This window comes from Balaenoptera borealis, assembly GCF_965194805.1.
Source record: "Balaenoptera borealis genome assembly, chromosome: 15".
Taxonomy (NCBI): domain Eukaryota; kingdom Metazoa; phylum Chordata; class Mammalia; order Artiodactyla; family Balaenopteridae; genus Balaenoptera; species Balaenoptera borealis.
In genome coordinates, this window is record NC_138871.1 from 52,345,537 (window position 1) to 52,354,916 (window position 9,380).

The window sequence follows — 9,380 nt, forward strand, 5'->3', positions numbered from 1 at the left end:
GAGGGAACTGACCAATCTTAGAAACGCCCAGTGGAAGAATCCACAGAAGTTCTTCTGGGCTCCAGACTCACCTGACACCACTACTTCTTGGCTTCTGGCATCAATAGCACCAATCTGCCTATTTCTCATCTGTGGGTGTTCTCCTTGAAAAACTTAGACAGTAGTAGTGTCCAAGAAAATGATTCAAGGGACATATGCAGATCCGAGATGATGAGCCCAAGTCAGGAAGGATACACACAAAGCTGAGGGTGAGGAAGGAGCTGGCTTTCTTCAAGAGAGGCTCAATCCTGCTTCTGTGGGTTTGGGTGCCAGGTTTGGGTTGGGCATGAAGCTCCAAGGCACTTGGGTTGGTCTTGCAGTTCTGCAAGATGGTAGCCAGAAAGGCTTGTCAATCCCCAAGTGGCAGCCATATGGCACTCCCTGGCAGGGAAAGTGGGCAGTTGCCGATACCATATGTTCATAACCACCTCCATATTCCCAGCAAGTGGCCCCAGGTCTATTGCTACAGACCTGGAGCTCACCTAGTAGGTGACCAAGCCATTTTAAGATATGTGGGAACACAGTTAAACAGTTACCCTGCAGAAACCTGGACACTGAATACTACAAAACATTGTTGACAGCAATCAAAGATATGAACAAATGTGCTCACAGCTCATAAGACTTAGTATTGTCAAGATGTCAATTCTCCCCAAATTGTTCCCTAAAGTCAATGAAATCCCAATCAAAATCCTAAAAGGCTCTTCTGTAGAATCAACAACCTGGTTCTAAAATTTACATGGAATAACCAAAACCACTTTGAAAAAGAAGAATAAAGCTGGAGGAACATAAAGATAGACAAATAGATCCATGGCACAGAATAGAAAGTCCAGAAATAGACCCAGGTATAAAGGACAAGTGTTTTTTCAGCAAAGGTGCAAAGGTAATACAGAGGAGAAAGAAAAGTCTTTTCAACAAATGGTGCTGGAACAACTGGAGAGCCAAATGCAAAGGAATGAACTTCATACCTCTCACCATATACAAAGACTAATTCAAAATGAATCATAGACTTAAAGGTAAAGCCTCCAATTATAAAACTTGTAAAAGAAAATGGGAGAAAACCTTTGTGGCCTTGGGTTAGGCAAAGTTTTCTTGATGTAACACTAAAAGTATGAACCAAAAAAGAAAGAAACTGATGCATTGGACTTCACCAAAATTAAGAATTTCTGGGCTTCCCTGGTGGCGCAGTGGTTAAAAATCTGCCTGCCAATGCAGGGAACACGGGTTCGAGCCCTGGTCAGGGAAGATCCCACGTGCCGCGGAGCAACTAAGCCCGTGTGCCCCAACTACTGAGCCTGTGCTCTAGAGCCCGCGAGCCACAACTACTGAAGACCATGGGCCTAGAGCCCGTGCTCAGCAACAAGAGAAGCTACCATAATGAGAAGCCCGTGCACCACAACAAAGAGTAGCCCCCACTCGCCACAACTAGAGAAAGACTACACGCAGCAATGAAGACGCAAAGCAGCCAAAAATAAATAAATTTATTTTAAAAAAAAATTAAGAATTTCTGCTATTTGAAAGATACTGCTAAGAGAATGAAAAGATAAGCTACAGGTTGGGAGAAAATATTTGCGAATCGTATATCTGATAAAGACTTGTATCCAGTATAGATAATGAACTCTCAAAATTCAATAATAAGAGTATAAGCAACCCATTTTTTAAAATTTGGCAAAAAATCTGAACAGACACTTCTCCAAAGAGGATACAGATGGCAAATACATGAAAAGATGCTCAACAACACTAGTCATTTTGAAATGCAAGTCAAAATCACAATGAGATACCAGCACACACCTATTGGAATGGCTAAAATTAAAAAGACTGACCCTACCAAATGTTTGAAAAGATGTGGAGCAACTGGAACTCTCATACACTGCTGGTGGGAATGTAAAATGCTATAATCAACTTAGAAAATGGTTTGCTAGTTTCTTGTAAGTTAAATATTCCACTCGTAGATATTTACTCTGGAGAAACCAAAGCATATGCCCATTCAAAGATTTGTACACAAATGTTCATAGCAGCTTACTTGTAATAGCTCCAAACTGGAAACACCCCAAATGTCCATTAACTGGGGAATGGAGAAACAAATTGTTTTATATTCATATAATGGACTACTACTCAGCAATAAAAAGGAATGAACTACTAATATAAGCAACGATATAGATAAACCTCAAAATAATTGTGCCAAGTGAAAGAAGTCACACTAAAAGAGCACAAGCTGTTTCATTCTAGAAAATGCAGCTAATTTGTAGTTTGATCAGTGGTAGCCTGGGAGTAGGTGGGGAGAGAGGGGCAGGAGGGAGAAATTATAAAGGGGCACAAGGTAACTTTGGGGGATAATGTTCAGTCTTGTGTTGATAGTTTCATGGACATATACACATGTTAGACCTCATGAAATTGTACACTTCATATGTGTGCAGTTTAGTGTTTGTAAATTATACTTCAATAAACCTTTTGGGGGAAAAAACAAACCTTTAAGTTCTTTGCATTCTATTTAAAATAAAAGCCAAAGTCCTTACAGCAGTAAAGCTACATAGCTGGCTGACCTCTATTCATACTGCTGTTTCCCCAACTTTCAGAAGAGTGCTTGGAATATGGAAAGAGCTAAATAAGTATTTGTTGAATGATTGCCTAGGGCCCCAACTAATCAATTAATTGCTTTACAATTGTTGTTAAGAACGAGGTGGGTTTCCTCAAATGATTAAACACAGAGGTACCACATGATCTAACAATTCCACTTCTAGGTATATTCTCAAGAGAAATGAAAACATATATCCACACACAAAAAATGTACTTAGTAGCCAAAAGGTAGAAACAACCCAAATGTCCAACAACTGATGAATTAATAAACAAAAGATAATATATCCATACAATGAAATATTATTTGGCCATAAAAAGGAACCACATACCACAACATGGATGAACCTTGAAAACATTATGCTAGGTAAAAGAAGCCAGTTACAAAATACCACCTATTATATGACTCCATTTATATGAAATGTCCAGGTTAGGCAAATCTATAGAGATAGGAAGGAGAGTTGCTGCTTGGGGTGTTGACAGGGTGATGGGGGGCGATAGTTAAGGGGTACAGGGTTTCTTTTTGGGGTGATGAATATGTTCTAAAATTGTGGTGATGGCTTATCTATCTGTGAATAAACTAAAATCACTGAATTATACACTTAAATGGGTGAGTTGTATGGTGTGTAGATTATATCTCAATAAAACTGCTTAAAAATAAAGAGCAGGGGGGCTTCCCTGGTGGCACAGTGGTTAAGAATCCGCCTGCCAATGCAGGGGACACGGGTTCGAGCCCTGGCCCAGGAACACCCCACGTGCCACGGAGCAACTAAGCCCGTGTGTCACAACTACTGAGCCTGTGCTCTAGAACCCGCAAGCCACAACTACTGAAGCCTGTGCACCTAGAACCTGTGCTCCGCAACGAAGAGTAGCCCCTGCTCGCCGCAGCTAGGGAAAGCCCAGCAATGAAGACCCAACGCAGCCAAAAATAAAATTAATTAATTAAAAAAAAAAGAGCACGGGAATTCCCTGGCTGTCCAATGGTTAGGACTCCGCGCTTCTGCTGCAGTGGGTGCTGGTTGGTTCCCTGGCTGGGGAAATAAGATCCCATGTGCCGCGCAGTGCGGCCAAAAATATAAAAATTTAAAAATTAAATAAAATAGAGAGAATCCTGAGGATTAAAAAAAATAAGAGAAATAAAGAGCACGGTGATGTGTGGGGAAAGGCACGACGCTTGCTCAGAGTTTGAGTGGAGAGTGATAATCCCTTGTTATCGTCCGTTCATGGGCATGGTTAGGACCCCATCAAATGCCCCCTGAGAATGGAGGTGGCTCAATGTGCCCAGCAGAGAAGGGGCAAAGGGCTCAGAGAGGGCTCTGGATTTGCTGAGGTCACCCTGAGGGTGAGCTCCGAATGGAGGAAGGGCCCTTTCTCTATGGACAAGCAAATGAGAGCAGGTGGCTGGCAGCCCTGCAGCCCACAGCGGGGGTTCTCACAGCTGCCTTGAGCTGCACTGAGCGACGTGACATCCCCCAGTTGCCTCACAATGATAATACCTTCTATTTATACCAAACACCTCTCCTCCCAGGAGAGCGCTGTGTTTTCCCAACATTGATTCAGTAAGCCAGCCAGACTGAGTTGAATTGAAATTCAATTCAACAGCCACTCACATCAAGCCTCCCCCTTGCCCCTGCCTGTCCGCTCCTTCGGACACTGCTGTGACACTCACAGTAAAATAGGGAAGTTAAGACCATTGGTCTTCTACACACCCACCTGACTTGAGGATCCTCCACCCCCAGCCTGCTCCAGACCTGGTGGGGGAGTGGGATTTGTGTCACCCCAGGGCCCTTCTCTCACAGGAGAAATACAATGCAGAAGAGAGGGGTCTTCAAGTATAACATTCTCCCCTTTCCATAAATAGTTAAACCATTAAAACTCAAAGGTGAGAACTGCTAATGATAGGAGATCAGGCACAAAAGAGAAATGTATTTCAGGCGGCACTGGAGGCTTTTCCACGTCTTAATTCATACCACATAGGAAGCTGTCTATTTCACCCAGGCAAAATGGCGACACAGACTCCTGGTTGGCATGATTGGAGGGCTCTCCAGTGGGCAGAGACCCCTGGCTCGCTGGAGAAATGAGAAGAAAGGGGCTGATGGGCTCTGCCAGCCCTTTCCCCTTAGTACAGATGCAACTGGCCCTGCCAGTCTGTATTATCCATGGCCTGAGGGACAGAGAGCAGGGAGGGGCCCAGGGAGGAGCCTGAACTGATCTGACTGGATTGATGGATGGACGGACGTCCCCAAACATCCCCCCACCATCACCACACACACACAGCCTCACCCTCTCGTGCCTCTATCCCGCTCTGATGTGTGGCAGAGGGCCATGGACCAGAGGGATAAGGATAAGGGGTCTGCAGCTCACATGTCCACTCCTGGCACTGCTACCCACAGTCAATGAATCAATCAAGAGCGAGTCCATTTTTAAACAGTGTGTGCCTGTCCTGGGCTGCCTGCTGTGGGGAAGAGTACATCGCCTGCCCTGCCTGGGGAGATGCAGATGGCTTGAGAGACAGGAGCCTGAGAGCACCTCCCAGAGCAGGAGGAAGCCACATGGCACAAAATCCTCAAGGGCTGCAGTTCTAGAGAGCTTTTCTCACAGAGCCTGGGATCTCAGGGTGGGGAACAGCCTAAGGGTCATTTAGTCACCCCCCACCCCCCGGCCAACCCCAGTCCTCACCCATCACCTGCATCCCATTGCCAACATCCGCAGCATTGAGCAGAAGCCCCAGTGCTGGTCATCTCTACCAAGGCCTTGCCCACCTTCCCCCTCCCTTCATTACCAAGGCCCCTTGCTGCTGCCTGTGGTCAAGGACCCTTACCCCATCTACAGCCTCTGTAACCTCTACTCCTTGAGAGGACATCAAGGGATGGGGCAATGAAGCCTCGGGAATCACACGAAACCCATCCTTCAAGCAAACAACTTATTGGCTCTTGAAAAATCAGGGGTTCATGATATGAACAGAACATTCCTCAGACCACACTCTGGCCCCCTTCCCATAGAGAGAGAGGGTGCCCAAGCACTGGCTTCTATCTTGTCATATTTAAAAGACCAGTTTAAGAGCATTAGATTTCCTGTACGGAAACTCAAAAATATTTAGGCATGTAGTTTTCAACATGTAGTTGAAAAGTCTTGCAACTACAATTAGGAAGCTGTCATTCATATCTATTGGATTTATAAGATTTAGGCAATAATAATAATATTACTATTATTATAGCAATAGAAACAAACAGTTAAGTCTATTATAGCTTTTTTTTTTTTTTTTTTTTTTTTGGTGTGCCAAGTACACTTATCCATGCTGTAAAACAGAGTGAACATTTAACTAGAATAATATTAGAGAGAGGCATTTTCAAGTGGAGACTTGGTATGTGCAGGGCAGGGTCCGTGACAGCTGTTTGTCTATGTGTGGAAGAGAGACAGACAAACAGAGAGACACCCCAGACACTGCTCAGAGAATGGGCAGGGGCACTTAAGAAGCCACTGTTGATGAGGTTGGACTTGGCCTCTCTGGGCTCAGCACTTAAGAAGGGAGCTGCCTTCTCTCGCAGCCCCAGGGAGTTCCGACCTCACTAGGGGTTAGTTATGGGAAGCACACCTCACCAACCATCTGCAGGGGGACTGCTGCTTGCAGAGTAACAGCCACAGGAAAACACTGGCGCTAAGAACAAATGTCCTCCAGGAAACCAATACGCACACATAGAGGGCAGGGACAAGGCACCAGAACAGGAGGTCTGGATTATTGCTGTGACTTTGGCCAGCTGCCTAGCAATAATAATCCTAGACTTTTATGAAGATTCAGAGAGAAAGAGAAAACTTGGGAGCAAGGCGGGGTGGGAGTCACCCAGACCCAAGACAGTCAGTGTGATCATTTAATTGACCCCGCTCATTTGACACTTGAGAGGCTGAGACCCAGAGAGAGAAAAGGACTTGCTTAAGGTCACATAGTGGGCGGGTGGCAGATAAAGCTCAGTGTCCAGGCTCTGTGTTGGTTCACGAACTTGGGAGCTTTCTGGGTGAAATCGAAACTGGGGGCAAGGAGAAACCGAAGAAAAAGGCAGACCACTCCAGATTGGTGGGTGGCAGGTTTAATAAGCAAGGGAACTTACACACGAGGCTTGTCTTGCAATAGACACAAGACGAGTAGATCTCTGCACTTGCCCACCAAAATCTTAAAAGTTTATAAAGAGGCTTTAACTGGGTTCAGTTAGTCTCAATAGCACATTGTTCTCTCAAGGCTGCATCCTTGGAAAAGTTCCCACTGTGGGAACGGTGGGCAGAATGTACATTCCAAGGACAGAGGAGGGAGTGAGGAGCCTCTGACTGCCCGGGTCCAGCTAGCAGTCATGTGCTCTCAATGACCTCCTCTGACACCCTGGGTTCAGTTCTCTCCACGGTCACCCAGGCCAGCATTCCCACCATGATGATGGGTGGGCAGCTGTTATCTCGCCCAACTCAGCCCCAAAGGTCTGGGTCTGTGAAGAGATAGACCATCCTATAGCCTTGACCCAACCTGAAATTCAGCCCAAACCAGCTTGCCACCTCTCAGCACTGCTCTGGGGGAGGCTGCCCAGGCAGAAAGCATGGACAGATGGACTGAGGGACATTGCCCAGATGTGCTTCTCCCAGCAGCGGAAGAGGAAGGCTGTTCTGAGACACGGCTCCTTAGGGGCCTTAGGGGCAATGGGAGGGGGCTCCTTAGCTGTGATCATTCCTGGGTGTTGGATTGCACCATTGCAGTCACCAGCCGAGGAACAATTCCAAACCCGTGAGGAACATCCTGCTGGAGGCCCTGGGGACAGTGAGGGCACAGCCTTGGCATCCAGCTGGTCTCCTTGAGTCATGCAGGACAATAAAAAAGGAATTTGTGTTCAGCTGCTGTGGAGACAGAGTCTGGCCGTTCCTCAAAAAGTTAGACATAGAATACCATATGACCCAGCAATTCCACTCCTAGGCATATACCCAAAAGAATTAAAAACAGGTGTTCAAACAAATACTTGTTCCTGAATGTTTGTAGTGGAGCTACTCACAGCAGCCAAAAGGTGGAAACAGCCCAACTGTCCCTCAACAGGTGAATGGATAAACAAAATGTGGTCCATCCAAACAACAGAACACTATTCAGCCTTACAAAGGAATGAAGCACTGAATCAAGCTATAATGTGGATGAACCTCAAACACACTATTCCAAATGAAAGAAGCCAGTCACAGAAGGCCACACATAGTGTGATTCCTTTTTTTATTGCCATGCTGCACAGGTTGCGGCTTGCGGGATCTTAGTTCCCTGACCAGGGACTGAACCCGGGGCCATGGCAGTGAAAACGCCGTGTCCTAACCACTGGACTGCCAGGGAACTCCCAGTATGATTCCATTTAGATGAGTAGGTAAATCCACAGAAACAGAAAGTAGATTGGTGTTTGCTAGGGTTGAGGGAAGGAGGAATGAGGAGTAACTGCTTAATGAGGATGGGGTTTTATTTGGGGCGTTGGAAGTGAAACTAGACACAGGTGGTGGTCGCACACATTGCAAGCATCCTCAACACCACCGATCTGTTCATTTTAAAGTGGTTAAATAAAAAAGTTTAGGGGCTTCCCTGGTGGCACAGCGGTTGAGGGTCTGCCTGCCGGTGCAGGGGACACAGGTTCGAGCCCTGGTCTGGGAGGATCCCACATGCCATGGAGCAACTGGGCCCGTGAGCCACAACTACTGAGCCTGTGCGTCTGGAGCCTGTGCTCCGCAACAAGAGAGGCCGCGATAGTGAGAGGCCCGCGCACCGCGATGAAGAGTGGCCCCCACTCGCCGCAACTAGAGAAAGCCCTCGCACAGAAACGAAGACCCAACACAGCCAAAAATAAAATAAATAAATTAATTAATTAAAAAAAAAAACAGTTTAAAAAAGCAATTTGTGGGCTTGAGCAATCAGAAAATCCAGGCAGGCACTCATAGAACCTCATCTGGACTTAGTCTCTCTTTCTCTCCATCTCTCAGTCGGCTTCCCCCTTGGCAGGCTTGGCCACGTGTTGGCTTCTGGACTCTCCACTCAGACGTGATCCATAGAGCTAAGGTTCCCCACTGAATGAGAGCTTTGCTTTCCCCAAAGGATCCACCAAAAGTCCCAGGTCTAAGTCTCATTTGCCTGCTCATTTGTTGTAGCAGGTGGATGGAGTGCGCTGCTTGGCCAGGCTGGGTCTCAGCCCGTCCCTGTGGCAGGGGTGGGGATGAGCTTCACAGGACCTGCCTACCCATCCCCTCCCCCCCAGACCAGAGAACTGTGAAGGGGGAGAAGGTGTTCTCCAAAGGCAGTCTGGGTGGAGTCTGGGTGGGCAGAAACCGCCAATGTCTACTCTAGGACCACAGAGAGCATGGCTTCTCCTGTCTCTCTCATTCCTGATCCCTCTCTCCTCTTGCTGAGACATTTTTGGAGGACACGGCACAAGAGGAATAATTCCTGTGTAAGTGGACCTGACTACGGGCCTCAGGTCCCCTGGCACAGCCCTCATTTTCAGTCATCTGTCCCAATGCCACATTTGGATCAGACCATGTGTCCTGACTCCAGATTAGAAAACATGGCCGGTATCTCTCACAGCCACACTGACCCTGTGGACCTTTCCAGAATCATCTCTTCAACCACCTAACAATCTTAGCCACACCAGAACAAGCTAATAGGAGTTCTCTATCTTTTTCCTGCCCTTTCCCTCCCTGGGGGCTGCCATTTCTCTCACACAGAATCCAAGTCCTCCTTTCACGGACCGCCTTCTGCAACCACTGTGGCCCGT

General features: G+C 46.8%; 1 long non-coding RNA gene across 1 annotated transcript in view; it reads left to right on the forward strand.

Annotated features, from left to right (window-relative positions):
• LOC309612530 overlaps positions 1-8,488 on the forward strand; it is a 52,464-nt gene extending 43,976 nt beyond the window's left edge. The window contains exon 2 of the long non-coding RNA XR_014235253.1: positions 8,246-8,488. This is a non-coding gene — a long non-coding RNA (uncharacterized lncRNA). The remainder of the gene's footprint in view (positions 1-8,245) is intronic.
• The last annotated feature ends 892 nt before the right edge of the window (positions 8,489-9,380 follow it).